At 40.5% G+C, this 14,804-nt stretch overlaps 1 pseudogene; it reads right to left on the minus strand.

Moving 5' to 3' along the window:
- Nucleotides 1–14,804, minus strand: part of LOC147363888 (zinc finger CCHC-type and RNA-binding motif-containing protein 1-like) — a 77,022-nt pseudogene that overhangs the window by 10,713 nt on the left and 51,505 nt on the right.

A 14,804-nucleotide genomic window follows, 5' to 3' on the forward strand; every position in this document is an offset into this window, starting at 1 on the left:
TCAGGCTTCCCTGCAGGCTCAGAGGTAAAGAATCAATGAATTATTTGCAACAAGTGATAAAGAATCTGAATTCAATGCAACCGACATAGGTTCGATCCCTGGATCAGGAAGATCCCATGGAGAAGGAAATGGCAACCCACTCGAGTATGTCTTGCCTGGGAAATCCTGTGGACAGAGGAGGCTGAAGGGCTATCATCCATGGGATTGCATAACAATAGGACCCTACTTAGAGACTAAGCAACAGTAACGATTAACATTTTCAACATGCACATTTAATCCAATGTACTTTCTGTATTGAAATAGTTGTAAGGTATCTTAAAACTGACTTTTTTTAACAAGTGTTCATAGTATGCTTTATTTGAAGAATATAGGAGTATTTTGATTTTTTATTGAATGATAAAACATGCAAATGCTACTTGACATATCTTCCCAATTAATGTTTTCTCTCACATTTACAACTCTAAAGATGGGTGAACACAGAGGAATTCTTGTAGTCACTGTGTTAGTATTTTAGAGGTTTGCTCTACTCCATTTCTTCTCTTATACTCTGAGAGATCTTCATTCTGTTGCTTGACCCACAGGAAAACAGTAGTTCTCAAGGTCAGGTTAACTTTCTCCTAGTCAGATTTGCCTAGTGATGGCTTCTGAACTCAAAGTTTGGCCAGACGGAAGGGCTGTTTGTGAATAGGTCACGTTCCCACACCTGTGCCACTTTTCTGGGAACTGGCCAGTTATTTATATTTATCCTCACAATAGCTTTATTTTCCTCATCAAGATGAAGCATCTGTGGTTTAAAGAAACTTGGCCCAGGTCCCTGTGATGGACTGACTGTGACCTACCTTCCACCCCTACTCCACCCACCCTGACACACACACAATCTATATGTCAGATTTGTAGTTCCTCCTATGACTGTATTTAGAGCTAGGGCCTTTATGTTGATAATTACAGCTGAAATTGATCACAAGATTTGAGCGTAACCCTATATCATTGGTGTCCTTTCAAGAAAGAGGAGAAAGAAAGAGAAACCCAGGCATGGATATGCTCAGAGAAAAGGCCATCTGAGGACACAGTCAGGAAAGCAGCTATCTGCAAGCCAGTGAGAGGCCTTCAGAGAAAACAACCCTATCCACACTGGACCTGGGATTTCCAGCCTCCAGAACCATGAGAAAATAAATTTATGTATTTTGAGCCACCTCAAAGTATGGTGCCTTGTTATGGCCACCCAAGATGACTAGGACAATCACTCAAGTGGAGACACACCTTTGCTGACAAAGGTCCGTCTAGTCAAGGCCAGTAGTCATGTGTGGATGTGAGAGATGGACCATAAAGAAGGCTGAGCACTGAAGAATTGATGCTTTTGAACTGTGGTGTTAGAGAAGACTCTTGAGAGTCCCCTGGGCTGCAAGGAGATCCAACAAGTCCATCCTAAAGGAAATCAGTCCTGAATATTCATTGAAAGGACTGACGCTGAAGCTGAAGCTCCAATACCTTGGCCACCTTATGCAAGGAGCTGACTCATTGAAAAAGACCCTGATGCTGGGAAAGATTGAGGGCGGGAGGAGAAGGGGACGACAGAGGATGAAATGGCTGGATGGCGTCATCAACTCAATGGACATGGGTTTGAGCACACTCTGGGTGATAGTAAAGGACAGGGAAGCCTGGTATGCTGCAATTCATGGGGTTACTAAGAGTCAGACCCTACTTAGTAACTGAACAAGTAGTAAGAGGGAACCAAAATCCGAAGTCATTGCTAGCAATCCAAAACATGATCTTATTAATAGTAAATATTTAGCAATCACCTGGCTTCCCAGGTAGCTCAGTGGTAAAGAATCCTCCTGCCAATACAGGAGACGCAAGAGACAAGGGTTCAATCCCTGGGTCAGGAACATCCCTTGGAAGAGGAATGGCAACCCACTCCAGTATTCTTGCCTGCAGAATCTGATGGAAACAGGGGCCTGTCAGACTACAGTTCATAGGGTCCCAAGAGTCAGACACGACTGAAGCGAGTTAGCACTAAGTACTTGAAATCATATGGGCACTTGCTGAAGTACACATTCTCTCCCCAAATTAACCAGCAAACCTGGTCTCTTATACATTCATCTGTATGGTTTTTAGTACTTTGGCTCAGGTTGTAGACCTATTAAGCGGCAAAGCAAGGATTTGAACCTGAGCAGACAGATTTTTTTTTTTAGCTACTTCATTACAACTGCTTCAAATATTAGCATACTTATATTCCTCCATTTCACTTAAATAATTTTGATATGCTTAGAGTTAACCTTCTGGGCTAAATTCTTTTCTTTTTCTTTCTTCTTTTATTGAAATAATTCCCAGAACATTTAAATACAACAGGATTCAGATGAAAGGTGTTGAAATCAAACAGAAACAATCATTCCACCCCTAATATTTTTTTTTTTTATGATTTTCATATTACTCCTCAAGCCCTGCAGATTCTTCTGAAAACTAACTAGGCATCATTGGAGGTTTTCACACTCATAATATTGCAAAATTATTGGAAATCTAAACCACAAATGTGTAAAATGCTAGCATTCCTGTTAAATGACTAAGATTAAGTTAAATCCAGCCTCATTCAGGGAAACGTGTAATAATCAAATGTGAATGATGGACATGGCAATTAAAGACCTCTGCTGTGTCCAATTTTAAACACCTGAAAGAACATTGTTCTCTAGTTTAGCTTGAATGCTGACAAGGGATGGCAGAAGCCTGTTCCCATTAGGGAGTTCAACTACTGGGGGAAAAAAGGCTAAATGTAGAATTTTTCAGTATCAAAGATGACCAGAGAGGCATCTTACAGATTCTCATAGAGGATAATCAACCATCTTTCTTTCTTGGCTGTTCCTAACTATAAACTATACTTCTCTATTCATTTAAGAAACAAAAGAATGACTGTAATTTGCAACACAAAATCAAATATAATTTAATGTCAGTGAACTAACTAATTACAGTATTTACTATGTCAAGTTGCACTTTGCCACCATGGTCTGGCTAGCTTAATTGAGTCTCTGTAAGCAAGATGGGCTTGTTTTGATTTGGTTGATTTGGTACTGGGCATTACATCATCTCTTCCTAAACTCCTTCTCCATAATATCCTTCTTGCAATGGATACGACTAATTGTGCCCATGCTGCCCACGCCCTGCTGAAGGACAACAACTGGGTGGTGCTCGCTAGCACCCAAGCCCAGATCAGCCTGACTGGTGACAGAGGAAGATTGAGACCCCTCGGGCTAGGTGTTGAGGTGAAAGCAAGATTAGCGAAAAGAAGCTAGAGTCAGGCTTCAACAATCTGGAAACTTTCTGGAGTTTTGTTAATTTATTTGCTCGCTTGTTCCTTATCTGTTTATGCATCTATGTTTTAGAGTTCAGTTCAGTTCAGTCATGTCCGACTATTTGTGACCCCATGGACTGCAGCACACCAGGTCTCCCTGTCCATCACCAACTCCTTCAGCTTACTCAAACTCATGTCCATTGAGTCAGTAATGCCATCCAACCATCTCATCCACTCATTCCCATCTACTCCTGCCTTCAGTCTTTCAGAGCATCAGGGTCTTTTCCAATGAGTCAGCTCTTCGCATCAGGTGGCCAAAGTATTGGAGTTTCAGCTTCATCATCAGTCCTTCCAATAAACACTCAGGACTGATCTCCTTTAGGATGGACTGGTTGGATTGCCTTGCCGTCCAAGGGACTCTCAAGAGTCTTCTCCAACACCACAGTTCAAAAGCATCAATTCTTCAGCACTCAGCCATCTTTATAGTCCAAATCTCACATCCATACATGACCACTGGAAAAAACATAGCTTTGACTAGATGGATCTTTGTTGGCAAAGTAATATATCTGCTTTTTAGTATGCTATCTAGGTTGGTCATAACTTTTCTTCCAAGGAGTAAGTGATCAAATTGCCAACATCTGTTGGATCATCAAGAAAGCAAGAACAGTTCCAGAAAAACATCTATTTCTGCTTTATTGACTATGTCAAAGCCTTTGACTATGTGGATCACAACAAACTGTGGAAAATTCTTGAAGATATGAAAATACCAGACCACCTGATCTGCCTCTTGAAAAATCTGTAGCCAGGTCAGGAAGCAAGAGTTAGAACTGGATGTGTAACAACAGACTGGTTCCAAATCAGAAAAGGAGTTCATCAAGGCTGTATACTGTTACCCTCCTTATTTAACTTATTCAGAGTACATCATGAGAAATGCTGGGCTAGATGAAGCATAAGTTGGAATCAAGATTGCTGGGAGAAATATCAATAACCTTAGACACTCAGAGGACACCACTCTTATGGCAGAAAGTGAAGAAGAACTAAAGAGCCTCTTGATGAAAGTGAAAGAAGAGAGTGAAAAAGTTGGCTTAAAGCTCAACATTCAGAAAACTAGGATCATGGCAACCGGTCCCATCACTTCATGGCAAACAGGTGGGGAAACAGTGGAAACAGTGGCAGACTTTATTTTTTGCGACTCCTAAATCACTGCAGATGATGACCGCAGCCATGAAATTAAAAGCCGCTTATTCCTTGGAAGAAAAGTTTTAGAGTTAATTGCCACTAATAACTTCCCCTGGCTAGTACAATTTGTTTTTTCGTTCTTGTTTATTTTCTGTTCTATTCTATTTTATAACTTCCTTGATTAGGCTTGCTTTCATGTCCATTTACATAAAATATTGGGTTGGTCAGAAAGTTTGTTCCAGTTTTTCTGTAGCATCTTACATCCAAACAAACTTTTTAGCCAACCCAATGGACGTAATACTAAATTCTAAATGTGGCCTTTGAGGATTATTTCATTAGTTTAAAAGATAGGATAAGTATGTTCAAAGTTTATATGACTGGTTATTCCGCTTCTGTCCCAAAAGGAGAGTCACATGCTTGGGGACCAAAAGCATCACGTGATGTCCAGGATAAACTCACTTTGGGTCATTAGAGGTAGTCAGGCTGGGAAAAGCCCAAGTTTTCCCTGGGTGATGCACTTAAACAAGTAAGCACTCTTGGCCTCAGAGTCCTTCCTCTGCTTGTGAAGTCATCTTTAGGAAGAGCTTGCTCTGGTGATAACATGAAATCAATTTCTCTGCAACCTGAAATTGAGTAAGTAAGACGCTGAGGTAAGGAGCAGCAGCACATCGCGCTTAGAGCAGAGATTGTAAACTGCAAACTATTTTCAGCGTGTAACACATGAACAGAAGGTTGTAGAAAACAAAACACGCACTCAGCACAGCCAGTCACCGACAGCAATGATAACAAAGAATCTGCCTGCGCGTGACCTGCAAAGCCTAAAATATTTACTCTCTGACCACTCACAATAAAGTTTGCCAACTCTTGGCCTAAGGGCACTTGTAATGATCAGCACTGCACGTCCAAGCAGAAAGCAACCACATCTAGGCAATCTAAGGGAATTATGACAAAGGCCAGGTAATATACACGCACTCTGGGAGTGACTCTGTAAACCAGGACCGACACCTCTAGGTTAGAGGAGCTTTTAATCATGTGGTAGAATTTGCCCATGAAGACCTGCCTGCTGTGTACTTTGTGAGGCACAGATACCACCACCTGTTCCCTCCATTCTATCATCAGCTGACGCTGTCCCTGGAACTGCAATTGGAAACAGAAAATGCTGAATAGGACCAGGGGGAATTTCCCTACAATCCTCATCAAAATGGATTGCAGAATGGATTCCCCTGTTCTTTCTTGTAACTGGTTTCTGGCGGATTTGCATGATGTGTGGAGCCTCGGTCATGTTTCTGTGTCTCCACCATAAAGGATGCCAGGAGAGTGCTAAGTGCTGTATGTGTAAGCTGTTGCTGTTGTTGTGTTCCTGTTATTCCTGGTATCAGGTACAAGCAAGTGATTTGGTGCCTTAGGGAGACCATAGCCAATCCAACAGTTTAGTAGAGCAGGGGCCATAAATAGTTAGCAAACTGATAGAGAAAGGAAAGGGGATTCAATGTACAGAAAGACACACAGGTGCCATGAGAAATTATCCTCCTAGGGAGGGCTGCCTGATGATATTTTAGTTTCCTTTCTGTTGTCACATAACCTACCTATATTAGGATTTCTGTTCTTGGATTTCCATGAGCTGCTCATCAATTTTCTAGTTAGAAACATTTTTATATAAACTCATGTGAAGAGGATATATTTATAACCTTGTGAGTTCTAACTGGAAAGTCTCTGTTTATCCCCACCCAGTCCTCATATTGGAGCTTCCCTGGTGGCTCGGACAGTAAAGAATCTGTCTGCCAGTTCAGGAGACCTGGGTTTGATCCCTGGGTCAGGAAGATCCCCCAGAGAAGGATATGACAAACCACTCCAGTGCTCTTGCCTGGAGAATTCCATGGAGAGAGGAACCTGGTGGGCTATCGTCCATGAGGTCACGAAGAGTTGGACATGACAGAGCAACTAACATTTTCACTTCACTGTCACTTCTTTTATTATTTAGGAATTTTATGGTTAAAAGTAAGAGGAACACACCTTAAACTAAGATTTTTGGAGTCTCATGATACCCAAAGATAGGAATGATATAATCCTTAAGAAAAAATCTTTTAGGATTTTGTGTACCTGTTACTAGCCTTGGTTTTCCCCTATCAGTTCACTTCAGTTCAGCTCAGGCATTCTGTCATGTCTGACTCTTTGCAATGCCATGGACTGAAGCACGTCAGGCCTCCCTGTCCATCACCAACTCCCGGAATTTACCCAAACTCATGTCCATTCAGTTGGTGATACCATCCAATCATCTCATTCTATGTCACCCTCTTTTTCTTTCACCTTCAAACTTTCCCAGCATTAGGGTCTTTTCCAATGAGTCAGCTCTTGGCATCAGGTGGCCAAAAGATTGGAGTTTCAGCTTCAGCATCAGTCTTTCCAAAGAACATCTGGGCTGATTTCCTTTAGGATGGACTGGTTGGATCTCCTTGCAGTCCAAGGGACTCTCAAGAGTCTTCTCCAACACCACAGTTCAAAAGCATCAATTCTTCAGCACTCAGCCATCTTTATAGTCCAACTCTCACATCCATACATGACTACTGGAAAAACCATAGCCTTGACTAGACAGACCTTTGTTGGCAAAGTAATATCTCTGCTTTTGAATATGCTGTCTAGGTTGATCATAACTTTCCTTCCAATTAGTGAAAGTGAAGGTGAAATCCCTTGGTCATATCCGACTCTTTGCGACCCCATGTAGTGTAGCCTACCAGGCTCCTCTGTCCATAGGATCTTCCAGGCAATAGTACTCGAGTGGGTTGACATTTCCTTCTCCAGGGGAACTTCCCAACCCATGGTCTGCAGTGATTTTCGAGTCAAAAAAAATTAAAAAAAATAAAGTCAGCCATTGTTCCCCCTCTATTTCCCATGAAATGATGGGACCAGTTGCCATGATCCTAGTTTTCTGAATGGTGAGCTTTAAGCCAACATTTTCACTCTCCTCTTTCACTTTCATCAAGAGGCTGTTTAGTTCCTTTTCACTTTCTGCCATAAGGGTGGTATCATCTGCATATTCTCCCAGCAATCTTGATTCCAGATTGTGCTTCATCCAGACCAGCATTTCTCATGATGTACTCTGCATAGAAGTTAAATAAGCAGGGTGACAATATACAGCCTTGATGGACTCCCTTTTCCTATTCGGGACCAGTCTGTTGTTCCATGTCCAGTTCTATCTTTTGCTTCCTGACCTGTATACAGGTTTCTCAAGAGGCAGGTCAGGTGGTCTGATATTCCCATCTCTTTCAGAATTTTCCACAGTTTATTGTGATCCACACAGTCAAAGGCTTTGGCATAGTCAATAAAGCAGAAGTAGATGCTTTTTCTAGAACTCTCTTGCATTTTCAGTGACCCAACAGATGTTGGCAATTTGATCTCTAGTTCCTCTGCCTTTTCTATAACCAGCTTGAACAGCTGGAAGTTCACACTTCATGTACTGTTGAAGCCATGCTGGGAGAATTTTGAGCATTACTTTGCTAGCGTGTGAGATGAGTGCACTTGTGCGGTAGTTTGAACATTCTTTCCCATTTCCTTTCTTTGTGATTGGAATGAAAACTGACCTTTTTCGAGTCCTATGGCCACTGCTGCATTTTCCAAATTTGCTGGCATATTGACTGAAGCACTTTCACAGCATCATATTTTAGGATTTGAAATAGCTCAGCTGGAATTCCATCACCTCCACTAGCTTTGTTCATAGTTATGCTTTCTAAGGCCCGCTAGACTTCACTTTCCAGTATGTCTGGCTCTAGGTGAGTGATCACACCATCGTGATTATCTTGGTCATGAAGATCTTTTTTGTACAGTACTTCTGTGTATTCTTGCCACCTCTTCTTAATATCTTCTGCTTCTGTTAGGTCCATACCATTTCTGTCCTTTATCGAGCCCATCTTTGCATGAAATGCTCCCTTGGTATCTCTAATTTTCTTGAAGAGATCTCTAGTCTTTCCCATTCTTTTGTTTTCCTCCATTTCTTTGGACTGGTCATTGAGGAAGGCTTTCTTATCTCTCCTTGCTATTCTTTGGAACTCTGCATTCAAATGGGTGTATCTTTCCTTTTCTCCTTTGCTTTTTCTTCTCTTCTTTTCTCAGCTATTTGTAAGGCCTCCCCAGACAGCCAGTTTGCTTTTTTGCATTTCTTTTTCTTGGGGATGGTTTGATCTCTGTCTCCTGTACAGTGTCACAAACCTCCATCCATAACTCATCAGGCACTCTGTCTATCAGATCTAGTCCCTTTAATTTATTTCTCACTTCCACTATATAATCATAAGGAATTTGATTTAGGTCATACATCAATGGTCTAGTGTTTTTCTTTCTTCAATTTAAGTCTGAATTTGGCAATAAGGAGTTCATGGTCTGAGCCACAGTCAGATCCCAGTCTTGTCTTTGCTGACTGTGTAGAGTTTCTCCATCTTTGGCTGCAAAGAACATAACAATCTGATTTCAGTATTGACCATCTGGTGATGTCCATGTGTAGAGTCTTCTCTTGTGTTGTTGAAAGAGGGTGTTTGCTGTGATCAGTGCGTTCTCTTGGCAAAACTCTATGAGTCTGCCCTGCTTCTTTCTGTACTCCAAAGCCAAACTGCCTGTTACTCTAGGTGTTTCTTGACTTCCTTCTTTTGCATTCCAGTCCCCTATAATGAAAAGGACATCTTTTTGGGGTGTTAGGTCTAAAAGGTCTTGTAGGTCTTCATAGAAGCATTCAACTTCAGCTCCTTCAGCATTACTGATTGGGGCATAGACTTGGATTACTGTGATATTGAATGGTTTGCCTTGGATACAAACAGAGACCGTTGTGTCATTTTTGAGATTGCAGGCAAGTACTGCATTTTAGACCCTTTTGTTGACTATGAGTGCTACTCCATTTCTTCTAAGGGATTCCTGCCCGCAGTAGTAGATGTAATGGCCATCTGAGTTAAATTCACCCATTGCAGTCCATTTTAGTTCGCTGATTCCTAAAATATTGATGTTCATTCTTGCCATCTCCTATGTGACCACTTCCAATATTCCTTGACTCATGGACCTAACATTTCAGGTTCTTATGTAATAATGCTCTTTACAGCATCAGACTTTATTTCCATCACCAGTCGCATCCACAACTGGGTGTTGTATTTGCTTTGGCTCCATCTCTTCATTCTTTCTGGAGTTATGTCTCCACTGATCTCCAGTAGCATATTTCACACCTACTGACTTGGGGAGTTCATCTTTCAGTGTCCTATCTTTTTGCCTTTTCATGCTGTTCATGGGGTTCTCCCCATACTTTCTTTTAATTGGTTTGCTCAGTTCAAAAAGACTTTAAGCAAACAAACAAACAGAAACTTCGAACTCAGGACAAATGACATGAGCTTTAACTTTCACATTTGGAGCTAAGAAAAAGACAAGTATATTTAATCCATCTGAAGTCCGCAATCTTGGTGGAACGACTTGTTGACCTAATTTGTATGTCTGTCTCTGGTCAAGGCAATGGCTTCTATCTTTGGCCTAAGTTGGGTACTTTCTCTTACATACATAATTAAAAGTACATAATATAGCTACAATAAATAATTTAATAAGAAAGTTATGTGTAGTCATAACACAATGGTAAGTGCCATAATAAAATGACATGTTGATGTGTTGCTTAGCATATCCAGCAAGAAACAGGATAATTCAGAATTAAAATTCTTCTTTAATAATTCTTCTACCGTACTCTTCTTGGACTTCCCTGATGGCTCAGTAGGTCGAGAATCTGTCTGCGATGCAGGAGACACAGGAGATTCAGTAGACATGGGTTTGATCTCTGGATCAGGAAGATCCCATGGAAGAGGAAGTGACCATTCATTCCAGTATTCTTACCTGAAAAATCCTGTGGACAGAGGAGCCTGGCAGACTACAGTCCAAAGGGTCAAAAAGAGTCAGAAACAACTGAGCAACTAAGCACACATGCTCTTCTTGGAAGTCATGCAAGTCACGTAAGGTTCAAAGCTAGGTGTCTCTTTGCAATTAATGAAGATATTAAACTTGAGATTTATGACAAACACATGTATGTAATTTGAGAACAGTTGATTCTACAATTTGCAATGGCCACCAGCAGTTTATTATCATTCATTTAGCTTAAATGTAATGATACAGTTACATTCAGAAGCATTCAGAAAAGAATCGTTTTTATTCTCCTTCTCCAAGAATGTGTGAAAACCCTAATCCAAATATCACTGAAAGAACTGTCTCTGGGTTTATTTTTTTCCAGATATATTTTAAGCTGTCTGGCATTTTTGTTCCTTCTATGTACATGCCTATTGACTTTATCATGGTATTGAAAGGGATATTTGTTCTCTAATAACTTGGCAACTAGAATATCTTCAGGATTAGAGTTCAATGCAGCAAGAGATTCTCTTTTGGAAAGCATCTTTGGCGATCTTGTAGTCTCTGCATGGCCTTAAGTGTCCGGTTTGGCAACAACAACTCATGGGGTTCTCTGTTTAACTGTTCCACGTCTACATAAAGCTTTAGGGACAGAAGAAGGGAACTAGTGATCCCGCAGGTTCACAGTGTGTCTCAGAAGAGACGGCATTTGCACCATTCTTGAAAGAAAATTCAGACTTACATGTTTTAATGCCATTCTCCAAAATCATCCCACCCTCCCTCTCCCAAAGAGTCCAAAGACTGTTCTATACATCTGTGTCTCTTTTGCTGTCTCGCATACAGGGTTGTCGTTACCATCTTTCTAAATTCCATATACATGCATTAGTATACTGTATTGGTGTTTTTCTTTCTGGCTTACTTCACTCTGTATAATAGGCTCCAGTTTCATCCACCTCGTTGATGTATGGCAAAACCAATACAATATTGTAAAGCAAATAATAATAATAATAATAAATAAATAAATAAAATAACAATAATAATAAAGAAAATTCAGACTTACATAGTGATATATAAGCAGCTACTGATGTAGATGCCAATTTCTAAGTCAATGCTATACTCTTTCCTACTTGCCAATTTCTTAGCCAATGCTACAGTCTTTCTTATTCTGTTGCCTTTAAAAAATTAACTCAACTAACAATTAGCTGAACTGGTTGGCACTGATCTGTACTTAAGGGCAATAATTATCTAGCAAAATCTTGCATTCTGTAGTGACTTTTCTGAGGTATAGGAAAGCCCTTCATTATAATTCTTAACTTGGCTCTTGATCAAGGTTTTAATTCAAATGCTGTAGATCACCTTTTGTCCAGCAATTTTACAATTTAATTTTCTTCTGACAAATTTCCAAAGAAGCATAGCTCATTTAAAAGGACATGAGAAGGAACAGAAGACATAGAAGAAATATTAAATGAGTTGTGTAGGTTAAGTGGAGTAGGAAGAGAGACACATGTGCAAAGTGGCATCTGACTTATCAGAAGGTTATAGAGTCTTCGAGACTCTCTTGGAATTATGAGAACTCAGCACATCCATTCAGGAAGCTGACTTTTAAGTGTTTGGTGCTTTGTTTCCTATTTTCTCTAGAGTGCAAAAAGTTAGGATTATATTACAATACTATATATGAAGTAAGAGCTCTTGGGAGACTTTGCTGCTTTGACATGGACAAAAACTTTGGCCACTAAGAAAGAGGCTATTTCTTTTGTTCAAATTGTGTGTGCTTGTACATGGTATCTCAAGATTCCTAAAGAAGCAGAGACTAAAATAGGAGAGATGATCAATGACCCAACCAACGTTGAATCCAAAGCACACATAAACCAAAATGAGCCTCTTTCACCAAATGACAAGACAGGGAGTTCCCTTATAAAAGCTTAGTATGGAAATAGAGATTTACTAAGCCTATGCTTCCATTCACTTTCAACAGAATATTCCCTTTACACATCAACAGAAACAAAAGACCATTGAGGACAAAACAAAAACATATGAAACATGTGCTGTGTGCTTCATTACTTGGTTGTGTTCAACTCTTTGCCACCCCATAGACTGTTGCCCACCAGGCTCCTCTGTACATGGGATTTTTCAGGCAAGAATACTGGAGTGGGTTGCCATTTCATTTTCCAAGGGATCTTCCCTACCCAGGGATGGAACACTTTCTTTTTTGTCTCTTGAATTGCAGGTGGATTCTTTACCTGCTGAGCTATCCAATACCTTGTAATTAATATAAGGATTTATATAATATTGGAGAAGGAAATGGCCACCCACTCCAGTGTTCTTGCCTAGAGAATTCCATGTACAGGAACCTGGTAGTCTACAGTCCTTGGGGAAAAGAGTCAGACACGACTGAGAGACTTCACTTTCACTTTATATAATCTAAGGATTTTATATAGATAGATAGATCAATAGATAGATGATAGATAGATAATGAGGGCTTTCTAGATGGTGCTTGTGGTAAAGAACCTGCCTGCCAGTGCAGGATACATATGAGACATTGGTACAGTCCCTGGGTTAGGGAGAATTCCCTGGAGAAGGACATGGCAACCCACTCCAGTATTCTTGCCTGGAGAATCCCATGAGCAGAGGAGCCTGGTGGGGTATAGTACAAAAGGTCTCAAAGGGTCAGACACAGGTGAAGTGGCTTAAAACACACACACACACACACACACACACGTTTTAATGGTATTATACAAAAGATACTTCTAGTTATCTGACACCAAATTCTATTTGGTTATAAAAATCTTAGGATTTGTAACCTGTGTTTGGAAGATCCCTGGAGAAGAATGTGGAAACCCACTTCAATATTCTTGCCTGGGAAATCCCATGGGCAGAGGAGCCTGGTGAGCTACAGTCCATGGGGTTACAAAGTCAGGCATCACTGAGCACACACAGCACTTAGGATAGCAAAATAGCTCAGCAATGAGATGAGACTCAAAAGAATCTAGTCAGAACTCAAATCCTCAATGATCCATGGGAAAGTCTTTTTTTTTTCTTTTTTTCCTATTCTTCTTCTTATAGGCTGAAGAATTGAGCAAAATGTGCTTTTCATCAATAAGCAGATACTATATTGTTTATCATGGTACACTCAGTATTTATGCAAGTCCACCATGAGATAAGATAGAATTCAGTTCAGATCAGTCACTCATTTGTGTCCAACTCTTTGTGATCCCATGGATTGCAGCATGCCAGACTTCCCTGTCCATCACCAACACCTGGAGCTTGGTCAAACTCATGTCCATTGAGCTGGTGATGCTACCCAACCATCTCATCCTCTGTTGTCCCCTTCTCCTCCTGCCTTCAATCATTCCAAGCATCAGGGAGCTTTTCCATTGAGTCAGTTCTTTGCATTAGGTGGTCAAAATATTGGAGCTTCAGCTTCAGCATCAGTCCTTCTAATGAGCATTCAGGACTGATTTCCTTTAGGATGGACTAGTTGGATCTCCTTGCAGTCCAAGGGACTCTCAAGAGTCTTCTCCAACACCACAGTTCAAAAGTGTCATGTCTTCAGTGCTCAGCTTTCTTTATAGTCCAACTCTCACATTCATACATGACCACTGGAAAAACCATAGCCTTGACTAGATGGACCTTTACTGACAAAGTACTCTCTCTGCTGTATAATATGCTGTCTAGGTTGGTCGTAGCTTTTCTTCCAAGGAGCAAGCACCTTTTAATTTCATGGACCTTTGTCTGCAGAGACAGAATTGAAAAGTTACCAAAAAAAAGTGTAATCTTTGGGTTCCTGGAAAATACCTCACAGCTATAATTTTTCAATCCATCTGACCTTACCCTGCTTGGTGCCTTTTCCAAAGTTAACATTTGTTTCTTGTGTTAAGAAAGTTATAACAAAGTAAAAAAGTTTAATATATGTTGATGTTAATGATCATATTATTATCCATGGATATAGATATAAACATGTACACATATACACAAATATATATAGAAAGAGGTGGGTGAATGGGAGAGATATCATTTAAGAGTATAGTAACTATTGCAACTAGTAATAAGTTCTGGAGATTTCAGAACAGTGATTATAGATAACAAAACTGTATTATGACATTAAACTTTCTAAGAGACTATAATTTATTCACTGAAAAAACAAAAATAAATGATAATTCAGATCAAATCAGTCACTCAGTCGTGTCGACTCTTTGCGAACCCATGAATTGCAGCATGCCAGGCCTCCCTGTCCATCACCAACTCTCGGAGTTCACCCAGACTGACACCCATCAAGTCAGTGATGCCATCTAGCCATCTCATCCTCTGTCGTCCCCTTCTCCTCCTGCCCCCAATCCCTCCCAGCATCAGAGTCTTTTCCAATGAGTCAACTCTTCCCATGAGGTGGCCAAAGTACTGGAGTTTCAGCTTTAGCATCATTCCTTCCAAAGAAATCCCAGGGCTGATCTCCTTCAGAATGGACTGGTTGGATCTCCTTGCAGTCCAAGGG

The sequence above is a fragment of the Bos grunniens genome, chromosome 10 (assembly GCF_055505025.1).
Source record: "Bos grunniens cultivar Pamir isolate PY7600 chromosome 10, Bosgru_T2T1.0, whole genome shotgun sequence".
In the NCBI taxonomy this organism is placed as follows: domain Eukaryota; kingdom Metazoa; phylum Chordata; class Mammalia; order Artiodactyla; family Bovidae; genus Bos; species Bos grunniens.